This window comes from Lissotriton helveticus, chromosome 4_1 (genome assembly GCF_964261635.1).
Source record: "Lissotriton helveticus chromosome 4_1, aLisHel1.1, whole genome shotgun sequence".
Lineage (NCBI taxonomy): Eukaryota > Metazoa > Chordata > Amphibia > Caudata > Salamandridae > Lissotriton > Lissotriton helveticus.
The window spans coordinates 657,681,617-657,700,851 of record NC_136063.1 but is presented as its reverse complement, the minus strand read 5'-3'; the positions used below and the strand labels follow the sequence as shown (position 1 = coordinate 657,700,851).

The 19,235-nt window shown below is 42.9% G+C and overlaps 1 protein-coding gene and 1 long non-coding RNA gene across 2 annotated transcripts in view; one reads left to right on the top strand and one right to left on the bottom strand.

Annotated features, from left to right (window-relative positions):
- Positions 1 to 16,082, bottom strand: part of LOC144827280 (uncharacterized) — a 40,677-nt gene extending 24,595 nt beyond the window's left edge. The window contains exons 1-2 of the long non-coding RNA XR_013610113.1: positions 15,859 to 16,082; positions 15,453 to 15,621 (exon numbers count right to left, since the gene is read on the bottom strand). This is a non-coding gene — a long non-coding RNA (uncharacterized LOC144827280). The remainder of the gene's footprint in view (positions 1 to 15,452; positions 15,622 to 15,858) is intronic.
- RP1 (RP1 axonemal microtubule associated) overlaps positions 1 to 19,235 on the top strand; it is a 1,491,030-nt gene that overhangs the window by 135,539 nt on the left and 1,336,256 nt on the right. The window lies entirely within an intron of this gene.

Genomic DNA, 19,235 nt, shown 5'->3' with positions numbered 1-19,235 from the left:
ATGGAGAAAGCGGGGCCAACCTGTAATCATCATTTCTTCTAATCTATAATTGCAAAATTACGGGAAAGTTGCATCCATAAATTCCACGCAGCACAACAGCAGATCCCTTTCCTAAAAATTACTTGAGCGAAATGACTTGCCAGTCATATATCAGATGTGCAGAAACAGTCAAAGCAACAAATAGGAATGAGGATTTTGCCCTATATTATGAGTAGGTTTTTTAGGAGTAAAAGCAAAATGTAAGCTTAGGGTGTTGTCTGTCTCAGGGGTGACAGTAACCCTAAATTAAGAGAGAAAACAAGATCAAGAAGAGGTATGAGGTTGTAATATTTATTCGTGAGTCTCATAGCAGAAGTTCTAATTGAGGCCAATTAAGGACAACTATAGGGGCGTCAATCCCTTCTCTGCTGTGTAACAAAAGAGTGTTCTAACTCCCAGAAGAGGAAGAGCAGAGGGTTTCACCTGAACAAGATAATATCTGTGTCACTACGTGAGAGCAGAAAATCACCCATTACTGCTCCTTTATTTAATACTATTGTTGAGAGAGGGGAGTGAGTCCACACTCAGTAATGGTAATGAATACGATAATATTCATAGTATCCACAAAAACATATTATAACCTTATAGCCTGCCCTAGCGGGCTATACCAGCTATTAAAGGCCCGCTGGCTCGGGACTTTAACCCCTCCCATGCAGATGACGAGCTCAGCTCGTCATCAGCCATGGTGCGCGTGTGCTGATGACGAGCTGAGCTCGTCATGGCCATTAGAACGCTCACACGCGGGGATAATTCCCCTGCTGTACTGAGCGTTCTAAGGAACGGGTGTGGCCGTGACGAGCTGAGCTCGTCATCAGCACACAAACACTGTGGCTGATGACGAGCTGAGCTCGTCATCAGCACAGGGGCGCTGTGCGCGCGCCCCCCAGCAAAGCGGGGGAATTACCCCTGCAGAGAAGGGGTTAATAGCCGGTATAGCCCAGCTATGAAGGGCTATAAGGCTATTAGAACATTCAGTCACTAGAGGGCAGAATGTTCTAACAAATAAAACAAAGGCCTCCCAGAGCCGGAGGGGGTTTAAATCCCCTCGGGCTCCGAGAGGCCTTTGTGAAAACAACATTGGAATGTTGCTTTGCAGGCCTTTACTGGCCCATACAAGCTTGGAGCACTCCATTGTCTTCAAAGAAGTGCTCCACATTCCAATGTTCTAATATTGATTATTACAGTTCTGTGTCACTGTTGTCCTACAACTCTAAACTATGCCGATACTTGGGATAACGTAAACGTTTATTATTTAAATATGGGATAGCATCAATTTGGTGCCAAAAAGCCTTTGCATCTTGGAGCGTTTATATTGCAGTTGCTTTCCTTATCCCATATTGACCTCATCCAGGAATTGCCACAAACTATATTCTCTTTCCGTAGTCAGGGAGGAATCTCTCCTCCAGATTTTCTCTTTTACACCCTTACATCAGGGTTTTCCTTAGCTGAGATAATTCCTGCAGTTTTCTAAAATTGTCTCTTTCCTGCCATCCTTACATCGGGGATCTTTTACACAGGATAATACCCAGGACCGATCCTGTTTCACCCAATAAGGTTCCTACTCTTCCCAGTCCTAAAAAAGCGGACTGAGTGTTCTTAAATGTCCTCCTTTCTAAATTATACCTTCCAGGTTATAAAAACTGAGATTTGCTTGTTTCCCTCCCTTTTGCCACACTTGCCTGAAAAATATATTGGGATCAGTCTGCTGGAACAACATGGTAATCTTTGGGTTCTGTCAAAGGCTTAGTGTTCATATAACATACAGGATAGGAGGTTCTCAGGGAAGTTTAAAGACCCAGCCAGGCTACGTCCCCTAACAACTAACATGAATAACCAAAGAAAACCTGGGGGTCTATAGTAGAGTAAAGTTAATACTAGAAAGTGATAAGACCAATGCCCAATGCTTAGGTGCAAAGTGAAATCCTTTCAAACATTAGTGTAATGTTCATGTACCAACGCACATAGTCACTAGCATCAGTAGGTGTAACCCAATGTCCAGAGATGGATTCCCATCAAAGTCTTGTTAATGATCAATATTATCATTTGGTCATCCAAAGGTAGGGATGGTGAGTCTCTGGATCATTGAGACAGAATCCATACCCTCCATAAGAGACAGGGTAACAACCCCTAAATTGCTCGTAGACCATATGTGTGACCATTAAATGGAAACAAGTGCAGTGCAAAAAGGAATAAGTGAGATTAAAAATTGAATAGAGAAAAACAGCGAGGAAAAACTTTAATTGCTATCAGTCTCTTTCAGATTAAAACCAAGAACAGCGCAATCATAGCAGTTTAAACAAATAGCTGCTTTAGGGCCGATATGTTTCTACAAAACAGGGAACAAACTCCCAAGGCTTTCTTCAGGGCCTCTGTTCTGAATAATTATTGCAACTGCATGTGTGTATTACATATAAATCAATAAACCAATGTCAATAAGTAAAACTTTCAAAACCATAAAGGATATATATAACTATTCCTCCATGTCAAATGGTGTAATGTTCACCTACAAAAACAAACAGTGGCGTCAGTGTGTTGGACATGGTAACATAAAAGATATAGTTAAAGATTTTATTTTACTCACCCATAATGACAGGGGATCGGACCTCACCTCACCTGGACCAAGCTCAGGATAGAGGAGGCCACGCGCTAAAAAGGCAAGCAAAAAGAGGGTGCTAGATACAAGAGCAGGGTGATTGAACTTCCTTATTCAGAAAATCTGCCACCTCTCACTTTGCTTGACTTACAACCCTTACTTAAAGCTCACTGAAAAAAGCTCACCACCAATTCACAAAGAAGGCAGTCACTCAAATGCTTCTTCTTTATCAACAGGCAGTAAAAAAGAGAGTCCTCATAGTTGTTCTCTTTTCTGTTCTATTGTCAGTAGTGGAAACATTAACCTCCTTACCTCTCCGTCGTTGCCTCAGACTGGACCTAAGTCTGGGGGAGGCAATGCGAGGAGGAGGACAGAACTACTTTCTAGCTGGAAAGACCGAACCCTTAAATGTAAATGTAAAGGAATTTTTATAGCGCAAATCACCGAGCGGTTTCTAAGCGCTTGCTTAGGGAACCCGTCCTGGTATTCCCCTGTGAGATAACCCCGGCAGGGTATCCGCAAGGTGAAAGCCAGGCATCCCGCCGCGAGGGGCCGTTGTGGAGATTAAGCAAGCTATTGCCCAGAGTCGCAGAGTGTGAACCCGTGAATCGAGTAGGCACCGGAGCGAGAATTGTCGAGTCCATGGACATTTTAGGACTCAAGACCCCGCCGAGCCGGGAATTGAACCCTGGTCCCGGGCTGACCTCTGCTTCCAGGTCTGCCGCTCTAACCAGTGAGCCACACTTCTCCTTAACCGATCAGGGCATTTCATGTTTGAGATCGCCATGTTAGTTTATTAACATTAGTTTAATTGAAACACGGCAACCAATAAGTGAGAAATGGTTAGAAACAACACTTTTAAAAATGTTTCAAGACTTGAAGAAGAGGCTTTACAACAACTAGCAAAAGATACCCTGATTACTATCAAACCCGCTGACAAAGGGGGTCTATTGTCATCCAGGACACTGAGGTATATAGGAATGAATGCTTGCGACAGTTGAGTAATACTAACTCCTACATTCCTCTAAGTAATGGACCGACGGACAGATTGACAATTGAAATTAAATAGATGGTTGATGAAGCTTTGAGTGAAGGTTGGATCACCAACCATGAGGCCTTGTTCCTACAAGCACAGAATCCCACTGTGCCTTATTTCTACACTCTACCAAAGGTCCACAAAGCTCAGAGACCACCACCTGGCAGACCCATAATATCGGGGCAAGGTTCCCTTTTGGAGCCTTTGTCGTCCTTTGTGGATTTTTTCCTGAGACCTTTGGTTCAGACAATGCCCACATACCTTAAGGATACTAAGGATGTGCTACGAGTAATCCCTGAGATCGACTTTGATGAAGCAACAGACCATCTTGTTTCGTTCGATGTCGAATCTCTCTATACCTCCATCCCCCAGGATGAAACCCTTGATACTATCACTTCCATCCTAGAGGGTACCAATTTGGAATCAATCACGCCAGTCTCTTTCATCATGGCATTAGCAAAAATTGCCATGAAAGAAAACTTTTTCATGTTCGAAAACACCATCTATTTACAGACATCAGGTACCAGCATGGGAAGCATTTTTGCACCCAGTCTGGCGAACCTTTATGTTCATTCCTTTGAACAGGAACATGTCCTGACTTCCACCAACCCATTCTTCCCACACATCCGTTGGTGGAAGCGTTATATAGATGATATCCTCGTGGAATGGCGAGGTGATACGGAGTCCATTCTGGCTTTCCATCAGTGGTTAAATTCCCACAACGAGCTCCTTAAATTTACTGTGGAGAGCAGTAGAGAAAGAATCTCCTTCCTGGATTTATCTATTTATGTGACCCCTGTGGGTCTACAAACTGAACTATTTAGGAAATCCATGGCCAGGAACTCTCTGCTATTGTATGAAAGTCAGCATCCCAAAGCCCTGAAGGATAATTTGCCCTATGGTTCAATTCCTACGGGTGCGGCGGAATTGTTCCACACTAGAAACCTTCAATAAACATGCTGAGGGCTTATCTAACCAACTACAAGCCAGACATTATCCGAAACGATTGATTAAACGCTCATTGAAAAGAGCAGTCAATAATCACCGTGATGCACTACTGGAGAAAGCCCCTCCAAAGGCTCCTCTTGAACGTCTTACGTTTGTCAGCACGTTCAATAGGAAATCTAACCAGGTCCAACGGATTGTAAGACATCACTGGCGAGTGCTCAACTGTACCAATGACAAAATAGAACCACCATTTTTTTTTGCCTTTAAAAGATCGAGCAACCTACAAGATCGGCTAATACATACCCGTCCGCAAGAAAAGCACAGGCGTGCTGTAGGCACATTATGGGATCTTGCGGCAGTGACCGGCCATCATCCGTGCGGACATTGTTCGGTGTGTCCTCAGACTTCCAAAACGACACAGATAGATATTGGGACTGACCGTCCATGGATTTTGAAAAATTTCTCGGACTGCAATAGCTCGCAGGTAATCTACCAACTGACATGCCCCTGCGCAGAGAAATATATAGGCATGACAACCAGGAAGGTCCGTACTAGAATGCTGGAGCACAAAAGTGCTTTCAGATGCAAGAAAAGTATTTCTAAATTGACTAAACATTTCATTGAACGAAACCATCGCGAGACTGATTTCACATGGACGGTTTTAGAGAAACCCTTCATACCCTCATACATTGGAGATATTTCTAAATATCTTTTTGCCAAGGAGCAGAAATGGATATATAAACTATCGACAGATACCCGGGGGCTTAATGGTGAAATACCCTGGACCACGCTCTGAGACTACTACCTACTGTGGGTTTAGTTCCATAGGCTTCATTATATATCTCTACAGATTGGGTCCTGGGTGATCTTGATTCTGACATGTTTCTTTCCTATACTGCATGGAGGGATACTCAGTCTCTCCTGTCATGCCCTTCCTCTATGAGGACCATGACTGATAGGACAGTCCTGTTTGACAAGCTTCCAATTTATTGATATATTGTGTCTATGCTTCCAGACAGGAATACCATAGCTACCTCTTATTCCTGGTATTGATACTATTGTTGGGCCCTTTAATACATCATAGGAGTCTATAGGCACCGTTGTGAGACCTCGATTAATTTTTGCTAGTGCACTCAGGATGCCATATGCCCTCTGAACTACAATTTGTTCGCGGATGACGTCATTTTGTAGTTCTTCTGAGTTACCTGCACAGTATGCACGAGTAATTTCTTCGTGCTACCACAGTGGAGCTCACTGAACAGGGATCCCTTTGTCCACAGTACCCGTGTTCTATTAATATATTAAATAAAACTACAGTCCCTTAGTTTGCACCATCTTGCCGTAATCTCTTTTGAATATCGCTAGAACACGCTTTGATTCGGCTTTGGTTCTCCTTAGCTGCTCTTAATATAGGGTACATGTCTTTACTTAGGTAATACATGATATTGAGGCATACATAAACTAACACATTATGTCAGTACCTTTTCGAGCCGATCTCGACTCTTGAACACCGCAAACTACTGTTGAGCCACGGATGACGTCATCCTGTAGTTCCATTGCAGGCCGCGATGAGATCTCTGTTTCTAGCGCGAGATCTCGCCAGCACAGGAACCTGGCTTTTTTGAGATTTGGATGACTCTGGAGTTTTCACAGTTACACGGAGTAAGTTTATAACCATTTCTCACTTATTTGGTTGCCGTTTTTCAATTAAACTAATGTTAATAAACTAACATGGCGATCTCGAACATGAAATGCCCTGATTGGTCAAGGGTTCGGTCTTTCCAGCTACAAAGTAGTTCTGTCCTCCTCCTCGCGTTGCCTCCCCCAGACTTAGGTCCAGTCTGAGGCAACGACGGAGAGGTAAGGAGGTTAATGTTTCCACTACTGACAATAGAATAGAAAAGAGAACAACTATGTGGACTCTCATTTTTACTGCCTGTTGATAAAGAAGAAGCATTTGAGTGACTGCCTTCTTAGTGAATTGTGGGTGAGCTTTTTTCAGTGAGCTTTAAGTAAGGGTTGTAAGTCAAGAAAAGTGAGAGGTGGCAGATTTTCTGAATAAGGAAGTTCAATCACCCTGCTCTTGTATCTAGCACCCTCTTTTTTCTTGCCTTTTTAGCGCGTGGCCTCCTCTATCCTGAGCTTGGTCCAGGTGAGGTGAGGTCCGATCCCCTGTCATTATGGGTGAGTAAAATAAAATCTTTAACTATATCTTTTATGTTACCATGTCCAACACACTGACGCCACTGTTTGTTTTTGTAGGTGAACATTACACCATTTGACATGGAGGAATAGTTATATATATCCTTTATGGTTTTGAAAGTTTCACTTATTGATATTGGTTTATTGATTTATATGTAATACACAAATGCAGTTGCAATAATTATTTAGAACAGAGGCCCTGAAGAAAGCCTTGGGAGTTTGTTCCCTGTTTGGTAGAAACATGTCGGCCCTAAAGCAGCTATTTGTTTAAACTGCTATGATTGCACTGTTCTTGGTTTTAATCTGAAAGAGACTGATAGCAATTAAAGATTTTCCTCGCTGTTTTTCTCTATTCAATTTTTAATCTCACTTATTCCTTTTTGCACTGCACTTGTTCCCATTTAATGGTCACACATATGGTCTACGAGCAATTTAGGGGTTGTTACCCTGTCTCTTATGGAGGGTATGGATTCTGTCTCAATGATCCAGAGACTCACCATCCCTACCTTTGGATGACCAAATGATAATATTGATCATTAACAAGACTTTGATGGGAATCCATCTCTGGACATTGGCTTACACCTACTGTTGCTAGTGGCTATGTGCGTTGGTACATGAACATTACACTAATGTTTGAAAGGATTTCACTTTGCACCTAAGCATTGGGCATTGGTCTTATCACTTTCTAGGATTAGCTTTACTCTACTATAGACCCCCAGGTTTTCAAAGGTTTGGTGTTTACATAGAGAAATTTAGAAAGGAGGTGTGGCTTAGCTCCTCCTGCCATTATTTGAATGGACAATTGCCAGAACCCTCTTCAGAGGGCCACAAGGCAAGCAGGATTTTCTGGGCCCAATTATGGGGGATGAGACCTTTTATTGCAAATGTCCCAGCATCTGGCCTACCATGGATTATGAGCTGCTTCAGTACGTGACTCTCAGTAATAGTGTCGTCCAAGCAGTCCAAGGTTCCCTTGGTTGGGGGGGGAGGGCAGGTAGATACAGGGGGTGAGCACAGGCTCCCAAATCAAAATACACGCAACAGCAGCCAACAATAAATTATTGCCCGGCCATATACTCACTTTTATGGAAAAATAAGTATTTAATTTTACTACTTTTAACACAATGGGCATGCAATACTCACAATAAACCAACAACTTCTGCAGTTCCCTTGTGTTGAGGGACTTAGTGTTTCTTAGACAGTTCCCCATGTCCAACTGCCTCCTGGCTCTAGCAGTAGTGGTTATTCACCATTCACTGTAGGCAACATCCAGGGTAATCCCCACTAGTAGTCAGAGTCAAGAGTTCTAATCTGACTCAGTCTTCAATTCAAAAGTGTTCCTGCACCGAAGCACTATCTAGCAATCAAGTTGCCCTGGTGACGACAGGCCCGAAATCAGTCTTACCCACACTTGCATGATCGGTGCGACCAGAGTTCCTGAGCGTGCCACCTCCCCGGGCGCTTGAGAGATGATGGCTGGTTCCGGTGATTTTATTGCATGTGGCCCAGGTGGGCTGCTCTTGTTGATTCTCAAGTTCCTCACACGCGGTCTTGCAGCCACAGCAATCAGATGCCCTTTGTCCACCTGTGACGATCCTGACCAGGTCACACTTCTTGCTTGATCAGGGTAACTCCTTTTGGCATGTGTGGTCACTGTCTCTCCACTAGACATGGGCTCTGACCTGATCACACAGCAGATTCCTTCACAGCAGCACCTCCTGGCATACAGGGTCACCAGCTCACTTACGCATACCGGTGGCAGCCTACTCAGCATGACAATAGGTCCATGGCAGCCCCTTCGGATACACGGTCACCTGTCCCGCACTGCACATGAGTGATGACCTACTCAGCACAAAGATGATCACACCTCACTTCATAATGACATTCCTGGCATGTGGGGTGTTCAGTTCCTCACTCCACATAGGCAATGACCGATTTGGCACAGCAACAAGCATGGCGCTATTAACGGCCGCCCTCCTCTAGCATAAAAGGATCCACTACTTTTTCCTGAACACATGTAATGACCCAATCGATGCAGCCGTCATCTCACACCCTGCTAAGGGATTCCACTCTACCGGATTCCCTAGTTATGTAGCTCCCTCTTACGCTTTTCTCTTCTTTGCAGTGCATACTATACTTGGCAAGCAGTCAGGCATTGGTGCTCCAGGGCAGGAGGAATCCCAGGGTGATGTCCCTTCACCCAGCTATAAAACTTTTGTTACAGGCAGATGTCTTGCAGAGCTTCTCCTCTTCACACATCCCAACTGGCTACTTGACAGTTGACAATTTATGGGGTCTCAATCTACCCTTCTTATTGTCCATTTCCAGACATCAGTACAGATTGGACACTCAGGGTCTGGGTGTACGTCCATTACCATGCAAAAGACACTTCCATCCCAACAACATTCATATAGTTCTGTGGATTTTTTAGGGTCAAATTCGAAAGTGGATTCCTTCTTGGTTATTTTCAACCTCAATGGAGTATTCGATCCTCCCCCTATATCTGTAAAAACTCCATCTTTACCCGTTCCCTGCTGAACAATGGTTGTTGTAGGTGGCTCCAGAGAGCATCTTCTCCTGCTTACTGAAGGCTCAGAATGCTGTCTTGGTCGATCAGGCATCGTGTCTTCCACACAGAGCACCTTCTGTTGGTGGTGGTAAACAAAGGAGCCTGTCACAGTCCATCAGTCCCATGAAGGATCATATGCGTGTATTCCACCATCGGTGAGGAACCCCAAGGGCCGTGAGTAACTACCTCTCCTTGCAGGAGATGCCGACAATCCGAATCCTGAGAAACGTGCCTTTAAAAGTTCAGTTCATTGTGATACTTCCACTGCAGTAGATTATTAATTTATGTACAGTCACATGATCCATTCTGACCGATCACATTTCCATATTCTAGCCCACCTGTCTGTGTTGTACATTTGCATATGACGCGATCTTTACTTGGCTAGGAAGTAGTGAAACAGTCTTTCTGAGGAAAATAAATACTTGCCTTTTCACTGCTGGTCATTGTATGTTCATGGGTCTGACAGGAATGAGTGAGTGAACACAAATTTAATACACAAATTCCTGCCGTCTTGTGCTTTGCATGTGGTAGTCTTTCCTGAAAATATTTCTCAAAATTTTTACAAAGCTATCATTTTTAAGTTATTTAAAGTCCTTTTTGTATGAAGAGGATGGCAGTGCAGTCGTATTTCGATTGATTGTCTGTGCTTAAGCGTATATCACAAAGTAATTAATTATCTTGTTCCAGTAACATTCCAGCTGAGTCCTAGATCAGCAAAAGTCATTTGAAAAATGTTAAAGTCGTTAAGTAAAAACACTGGCAAGTGATTTATCTCAGCAGAGAGAGGCTTAAGCTTTTTTTCCAGTGTAGATGCGGAAATTCATGGTTTTCATTTCAAAGATAAGTTTCTGGCTCGTGAGCGAGCTGGACAGAAGAGCTGGAGAGGCTCTAGGTGGAGCCATCTCCTAGCACTGGGACGAATGAAGACACAGTATTGTAGAGGGCTATCAGTGCTCTGTTTACTTTCTTCTTCAGAATGTGAAATACGATTTAAAAAGTAAACAAAATCTGAATTAGGAAACATAGAGAAAGTTGCAGCAAACAAAGTGAGCATTGCACTCACGTGAGGTATGAGCGAGGTTATGATGATCAGGTTTGCACTCGGCTGTAAGTAGCATGATTTAAATATACCAACTTCTATATTAAGTGACAACAGAAAAAGACTGCATCTCTCACTTAGACAGGTTACCAGCCCTCTATCCCAACCTTTAACTTTAACTTGATCAGTGGATCAGTGGCGTCGCCGCACTGCTTTCGGCAGTGGTAATAAAGGAAAAGTAAAATGATAATAGCTGGTTGTTATTATCATTGTATCTGTTCCTGCTGCAGCTTGGTGGGCGGGGTGGGTCTGATCTACTCTGTTGTCGGAGCAGGGGAGGAGTAGTGACACCCTCCTAAGTTCACAGTGACTGCTTAGCCGGCCCCCTTGGACAGGCCATGCAGTCATGCGCACTTTGCATGTTCTCCATACAGGCTGCATTACAGCCTGCGTGGAGAACAGGCCCAGGCCCCCATTCCCTGACTAGACACTGAGCCACATCGCTAAGACCAATCACAATGCTGCATTGCAGCATTGTAATTGGTCTGGGGAGTCTGGGTGTGCTTCCTGCTTCTTGCGGAGTGGAGGGACGACCACTAGAAGTGTCAAGGAGCAGGGAGGAGGTAAGGTGAGTTTTATTTATTTTTCCTTACTTTAGCCTCTTTCCCCTCCTCACCCCCCGCCCCGCCACCACCTATCTGTGCCAGCCGACACTGAACCTGATTAACCATTAACCAGCCGCTAGGTTCTTTCCTGTCCCCAGTGTTGAATTAAAGATTGCAGGTGGTTGGCACCGCCACTCATTTGTCAGACAAGGACTTATTTTTCACCATCAGGCTTCGATCCGTAACAAGAGAGAAATGCAGAAAAGGTAGAAAGGGAGGAAGGAGCAGGAAAAAAAGATAGGACAATAGTGACAAAGAAAGAATGCAGGGATGAAAAAGAACATGCAGGAGTGTAATAAAGAGACAGGAAGTGTATGGTTGTTGAGGAAGAAAGAAGCTTGGGGTTGAATCAAGGCTAGGCATCCTTGGCATTCAGCAACCATGGCATTTGTAGTGGGTGTGTGAGGAAGACTGAAGGAAACTAACACATTTTGACAAAATATATATTTAAAATGTGAAAATGCCTTGTCAAGGACATTGTCCCAGCCAGCCAATCCGGCCAATCCGGGTGAGGGAGGTCTGGCATCTAGCAACAGAAACCATGTACCCAAAAGATTGGTAATTGAGAGTGCCACTTTGCTTGTAGCTCCTTTCTAAATTTGCTAAATCCACCGCACCCAGGTCATCATCGCCTGTGGGTACGTTGAAACCATAGAAAACCCATGCATACCTGAAACCCCCATGTTCCTGGAACGTAGTTGGGGGTCAAGTTTTTGGCAGGGTGATGTTTGTGTGTGAGGGAAACTGGAGGGAACTGCCAGGTTTGGGAAAAAATGCTAAAAATCTGACAAATGTGAAGTTCACTGTGATAATACAGCCAGCCAATGAGGGTAAGGGAGGTGCCCAGCGATAGACATCTTATCATGTGACTATGTTAAAAATATATGGTTTTGGAAGGTTTATATCTTGATTAAAAGGCAGGTGCCCTAAATTGGGATTTCTCCTGCAGCGCCTTCCCTACTGTTGCACTCACTGGAGTGGGAATAGTAATTTTTACCCCTACGCTATCCAACGCTTTCCCTACTGTTGCACTCACTGGAGTGGGAATAGAAATTTTTACCGTCCTGCTATCCAACGCTTTCCCTACTGTTGTACTCACTGGAGTGGGAATAGAAATGTGTACCCTCCCGCTATCCAACACTTTCCCTACTGTTGCACTCAATGGAGTGGGAATAGTACATTTTACCCTCCCACTATCCAACACCAAAAATATTGAATATTTTCTAATATTATTAAGTTAACATATATATGTATTAACAGATAAAATGCATGTTTTTTAACATTAATTATTTATTAATTTTAAGGTTAAGTATTTTTAAGTATGGTTTATCTAAATTATATTCATTATTTCATTATTTTACATTACTTTTAAGACATTTTAAAAATTCAATATTTTTACAAACTATAATATTTACAACAATATTTTGGATTCAATATTTTTGTACTTACCTCTTTGTAGACAGGAAGTCGTTATTCTGGTGTTCTATTTTTTGTCATTGATATCTTGGAATCTCAATATTTTAATCGTCGATATTCTGTCAGTGATTCGTTCTGCGTGTCCTTATTCCTCTGAAGTTTAGATCTATTCTTAATAAAGTGACTCGTGCTGTGTAGAGTTTGGGGAATAGGCATATTAAATGAATAAAATCCTCTTTTTTACTGCTGCAAAGTCGGCATGTTGTAGGCCTTTTGTAAACCCAGCTTGACTGGTCCCCAATTAACGGTATTTTTCCAAAGTGTAGAGACATCAGCTGTCTTTTTCGATAAACAGAAAATGTAATACTTAAATAAGGTGCCAGTGCAAGGGTCTAACAGTTTTTAAACACCATCCAGGCATGCGATCTCAGGCTGATGGTATTTGTATCAAGTAACAAGGTATGAGATATTGCTGTTTTGATTATTATTTGATTAACGGTCGAATGGGGAAGATTATACTTCCATATCTCGGCCTAGCAGGTATTTGTTAATGCTTTCTGGAGATATTGATTGTATACTGATTTTTTATCATTTTCAAGTTCTGTCCAGAGGGCCTTATTGAGCAGGGAGTACCAAAGCTTTATTGTGGTGTACAATCTCTATTGTTTCATTTATGAGTGCAAATTAAAGTCGCAACTGAGCTGGTGAGGCTGACTGATGGATCTGAAAAACCTTTTTATAGGTTCTGACTAGCAGTTTGTTCAGAAGTACAGAATCTTTAACGTGTAGAGCAATACTGGCATACGTTATTGTTGGAAGCATTTTTGCTGCTATCACGGCAAGCAATGGTTTGTATGGCAGCCCCTTTAGTTTTTTTGCCAGGGTGCGAAAGGCGAATGTTAATGCACTAGTTCTCTGTGACATATTTTTTTTCTGCTCTTGGTGGTTTAATCTATTATCCGTGTGAAGACCCAAGTATTTATAACTAGTTACTTCCTCTAACAGATTACCATCGAGCCAGATATTCTTCTTGGAGCTCGGGTGATTGCTGATGAGCATTGTTTTACTTTTTGATGTGTTAATTTCTAGTTTGTTATATATTCCATCATTTCTGTAAGAGAACTTCGGAGACCAATAATAGTTAGATTCATTAACACTTCATCGTCCACATAAGAAAGATGCGATAATGATAACTTTCCTAAATGCGGTGGATGAGAATTGATCTTATCAAGCCATTGTGTCAGGTCAGACATAAATAGATTAATAGATTAAAAAGGTGCAGTACCAGCATACATCCTTGGTATAAGTCTTTGTTTGTCTACAGCTTTCTTGATAATCTGGTGCCATCGCCCAACTTTATTCTTACCCATGTTTGGGAGTAGAATAGCAGTAACCGAAAAATAAGGTAATAGTACACCACTAACCAAAAGGATTTTGTCTGAGACTTTGATGAAGGCAGTTAACAAACTGAGTTTGCAAATGATGTTGTGTTCATAGATGTCCTGTGTGTACTATACTTCAAAGAGTACTTGCACCTTTGAATCATCCCATTTTTTCAATATTTTAGCGATCCAAAGGCATTTAGCTTCAAGTTACAGTTGTCTATTGTCATGAGAACCAGGGTGTTTTTTAAATGAGGTCAGGAACCCAACTGTCTTAATACTAAGATAATGTAGATACTAGAAGGAAAGTTGTAGTAGAGGACGATTAGTAATGATGTTGACTACTATTGAAGTGATTCGATTTTTGCCTTGACCTCCTAGCTGAGCTGGAATGTATCAGGTGAAGCTTTAGCAAAGACAGATGCAGTTGTGAAATTGTAGACTCATTTGGGGTGAGGGAGAAAATAAGGGTGGCTTGCATTGTTTTTCATCTTTATATTTGGTGGAATTAATTTTATTTTATCGAATTGGTATTTATATAGCACTTTCCTACATCTTTATCTGTGGTTGAGGATTTGAAGAAGATGTTTGGGCTTTTTTTAGAGCTAGAAATCCAGTTATTGAATGCCCCCTAGAAGCGGTTTTCCAAATAGCCTAAGCCTTTGGGTCTGCATTTAATCACGTGGAACTGGTGGAAAACCCATTGATGAATCTGCGTGAGGCAGCATTCTAGCTTCCTGGGTGATGAATTCACTTTAGTGTGCGCTTTTAGGTAATCATAAAAGGTAAAGTGAAGATGTTGAGGATGCTCTCCACAGAACTAGGGAATTCACCTAAGAAAGCATTGGCTTTGGCTCTGAATATATCTTTTTAGTACTGCTATTCTTGTTTGACAGGCAAAGAGATTGTTCCCTGGGCAAGAAAAATTGGGAGTGGTTGATCAAGGTCATGAGAATGGTATCTAGATGGCTCGCAGAGTAGTGTCTAAATTACCTAAGGTCCAAAAAATGCTCTTTAGTGTTTCCATGAGAGGATGCCAGAAGTGTGATATATTAAGTTGAGACAGTTCTTTGAATCCGGATACTAAATGGATGTCAGTGCAGATTCACAACCACAATGCCACCCACAAGTGGAGATGTGGGGAAATGTGAGGATGTTATGGAAGGCTGGAAGCATATATATTATTTGAATTTTTAGAGGGGGTGATAGCCAAGTAGGTTTTTTGAAGACAGAGAAAGAGAGTGTGATAAAGAAAGTAATCAATTCAGGCCTGAGGGTGGAATATTTTATGAGAATTCCAACAATAATAATGGGCCTGTGAGTAGTGACTATGCCTCTATTTTTGATTTGATCTGGTGACAGCTTTAGTTGTGTCATCTGCCTTATGTAATCAACAAACTTTGTAAATAATAAGCATACGACTATATGCATACATTGAGGGGATTTGGCTTAGAACTCTTAATCAGTTCGTTTTATCAACTGTCAGTATCATTTTGATAATAAAACACAGATGAAATAAATGTTTTTATTGATGCAGTATGAGAGAAAAAATTGCTTAGGTACCTTTATGTGACGTGGTGGAGAAGAAGACCAGGTCAAGTGGGTAGTTTTAAACTGAACTGCTTTATTTTTCACTTGTTCAAAACAAAGGGTTCTGGGAGACGTAGTCCTATGTCCCCCTTTGGGTTTTCTCCTTCAGAGACCAGTTTGCTCTCCGTAGGCGACCGATGCACTAGACCATAGAGAAAAAAACAAAAGGAAATCATAAGGAAGGTGTTTTTCCTTCCACGAGGTGTCGCAGGAAGCAAGGGGTGCAGGGAAAAAAAATCACCACTACCGTCACCAGTGTTTGAGCACTAAAGGCCACTGCCTTATCTCGCCCCTTTCAGTCAGTGTGGCTCTCCTCGTACACCCCCTCCCTTTGGACTAGCACTAGAGCGGCCCCAGGCAAAGTCGAACCGCCCCGTACCTTGTGTAGCCACGACCAGCCAGGGATGTGGCTGGCTTCAACGTTTTGCCAGGTAGGGTCTGGCTGCCTGTCTGTTCCTCCGTCCGCCGCTTCCGGGTCCGCGCGTTCTTCTGCCAGAGACGGCTGCTCCACGGTATCCTGTCGGGTCCCGGGCTCCTTCCAGGGACGAACGATGAAGGTCTCTACCAGGGCGTCCCCCTGCTCTGGCATCTCCCTGAGTCCAAACAAACACCTTCCTCCTCCGGCGTCACTTGTCTTCAACCCTTGTGGGTCATGTGATCCAGTCAGCTGATTCGAGAAGGTCAGAGGCTTAAAGGTACAGTGTTCTTCGGGACAGTGTTCCTCGGGAAAGCTCTGTAAACATAGAAGGGAACATGGAGAAAGGTAAGGGGGAAAGTGCTCCGCTATCTCTGTTAGGGAGGTCATGGAATGCGCATCTCCATCACACACCCCTACCCCAGTCTGTTCACAGTCGGGAAACAGGGAAAGAGGGGAAAGGAAGTCAGCGTTCCCGTTGTCCACACCTTTTCGATGGATCACCTCAAAAGAAAAAGTTTGGAGAGAAAGGAACCAGCGAAGAATCTGTGTGTTGTTCCCTTTGTTGTGGCTCATCCAAAGCAATGAGGCGTGATCGGTATAAAGGAGGAAATGGGTACCCTCCAGATAGTATCCGAGTTTTTCCACCACCCATTTTATTGCCAACATTCCTTCTCAACTATTGAATACCTTTTCTCACGGGGTTAGACCTTACGGCTAATGAAAAGGATTGGATGTTCGGTACCTTCAAGGGAGGTTTGAGAGAGTACTGCCCCCAACCCATGTTCTGAAGCATCAGGAAGGGTTTAGAGAAATCAGGAGAATATAGAACAGGAGCTGTGGGTATTGCTGTTTTAATGTCTAAGAAGGCCTTCCTTGCTTTTGGACTGGGTTGTTAGAGATCCTTGGCTTTGACATGCTTCTGGAGCAAGTCAGTAAGGGGTGTGGCAAGCTCTGAATACTGGGGTATAAACCTTCTGTAATGTCCAAGTAGCCCCACAAATGCCCTGACTTCTTTTTCTGTAGAGGGGAAGGGGGCCTCTGCTATAGCCTTAACTTTTTCAGATTGTGGTTCAATGACCCCATCCCCCAAGAGGTACCCCAAGTATTTTACCTTTTTGAATCCTACCCTGGACTTTTTTGCATTAATGTGTAAGCCTGCGGCTTGAAGGGATGATAGGACCTGGATACAGTGTTGGAGATGGGTCTCCCAATCGTAAGTAAAAATCATTATGTCGTCAAGGTATGCTGATGAATAGTCCTGATGTTGCAGTAACACTTTATTCATAAGCCACTGGCACGTGGCAGGCACCCCATGCAAGCCAAAAGGTAAAACAGTGAATTCATACAAGCCCGTGGGTGTAGCAAAGGCTGTTTTCTCTTGGTCTGCTGGTTTGAGGGGCACCTGCCAATAGCCTTTGGTCAAGTCGAGAGTGGTGATGAACTGAGCCTCTCCAAGTTTTTCTATCAGTTCGTCAACTCTTGGAATGTGATAGGAGTCGCAATTAGAAATGGAATTGACTGCTCGGAAGTCAATGCAAAAGCGGACGGAACCGTCCGGCTTTGGCACTAATACAATAGGTGATAACCAGTAACTCTTGGATGGTTTAATAACACCAAGGGCTAGCATACTCTTCACCTCCTGGTCTATCGCGTGTCTTCTGGCTGCGGGATATGATAGGCTTTCTGTTTCACTATCTTCCCTGGCTGTGTCTGAATAGCGTGTTCAGCCAGCGTAGTCCTTCCAAGTAGGTCAGAAAAGAGATGTTCAAAAGGACCTAAAGCGTCCTGGAGGGTTCTCCCCTGGTCTTTGGTTAACTCTGGGTTGATAACCAACTGCTTCAGGGTAGTCTCATTATGGGTTATCTTGTCTGTTTCATTTACATCCTAGGGAGGGGGACCAAGCCATTTTTTAAGGAGATTTATGTGGCATAATTGTGGGTTTTTTCAGGGTGACCTGAATCCTGTAGGAAGTCAGCCTGACCTTTTCTATGATTTTGTAGGGTCCTTGCCATCCTGCTCTTGCTTTTGCTATGGCTGAAGGCAGAAAGACTAACACGAAGTCCCCGACATAGAGGTGTCGCCATTTCTTTCCTTTATCATATATCAGTTGTTGTTTTACCTGTGCCTTTTCAAGATTAGAGTCAGCAAACTCTCTTAGTTTATGTAGTTTAGAGCGAAGAGCCTGTGTATAATCAAGAAAGGACTTGGTCTCTTCTTCTTTTTCTTGTTCCCAATCCTCCTTGGTGATTTCTAGAAGGCTACGGGGTTCCCTTCCGTATAGCAGTTGGAACTGGGAACACCCTAAGCTGGCTTGGGGTTGGCTCCTGACTACATACAAGGCCAATGGGAGTAACATGTCCCACTCCTTGCCTTCTACAGTGAGTAATTTCTTCAATGTTAGCTTCAGGGTGGCGTTGTAAAGCTCACCGAGACCATCCGTCTGAGGGTGGTATACAGACGTTTTAATGTGTGAGATATCCAGGGATTTGCAGATTTGGGACATTAATTTAGAAACAAAGGGAGTCCCCTGATCTGTGAGTATCTCATGGGGAAACCCAACCCGAGAGAACAGTTCTAGCAGTTTTTCATAATTAATCTGGGTTGTGGGCGTTCATAAAGGAAAGGCCTCCGGATAACATGTGGCATTGACACTCGAAACGTCAACATTGACACTCGAAACGTCAAGCTAATGACATGGAACATATCTGGTCTTCAAGCCAAAAGGGAAGACACGATTTGGCTGGAAATTATTAAGCAACATGATGTGGTTGCGTTACAAGAAACTTGGGACACTGAATGTAATTTCTGGGTTGAAGGTTATACATCTTTTTTTGTAGCTGCACAAAAGTCGTCTAGGGGTAGGAGCAAGGGAGGCCTCGCGCTCTTAATCTCAGTTAAACATATGGGGGTGATGAAAATGCTAAATGTTAACTCTCCCAACTGTTTAATATTGGAGGTTCTGAATAATTCGGGGGAGAAAATCCTTTATGTAAATTTTTATAATTCCATAGAGGGTACACAAGGCAGTGAAAATATCCTCATGTTGACAGATTTTTTAAATGATTACAAAAGGAGTCAAACTACATTTGTTCATTATATACTTCTTGGTGATTTTAATACACACATATGTCATCTTAATTGTTATCATGATGTTTGTTTGGAAGATGATTATTTGACCCACCCGCATTTTGAACACTCTGTTAAAGGGGGAGCTTTAGAAGAACTGCTGATAAATTTAGACATATCAGAACCCGTCTTTGTGAATAATAAAGACAGAGTACCAACATATAGTGCTAGGGGGAGCAACACTATCATTGATTTTATTTTTGGGTCACCCA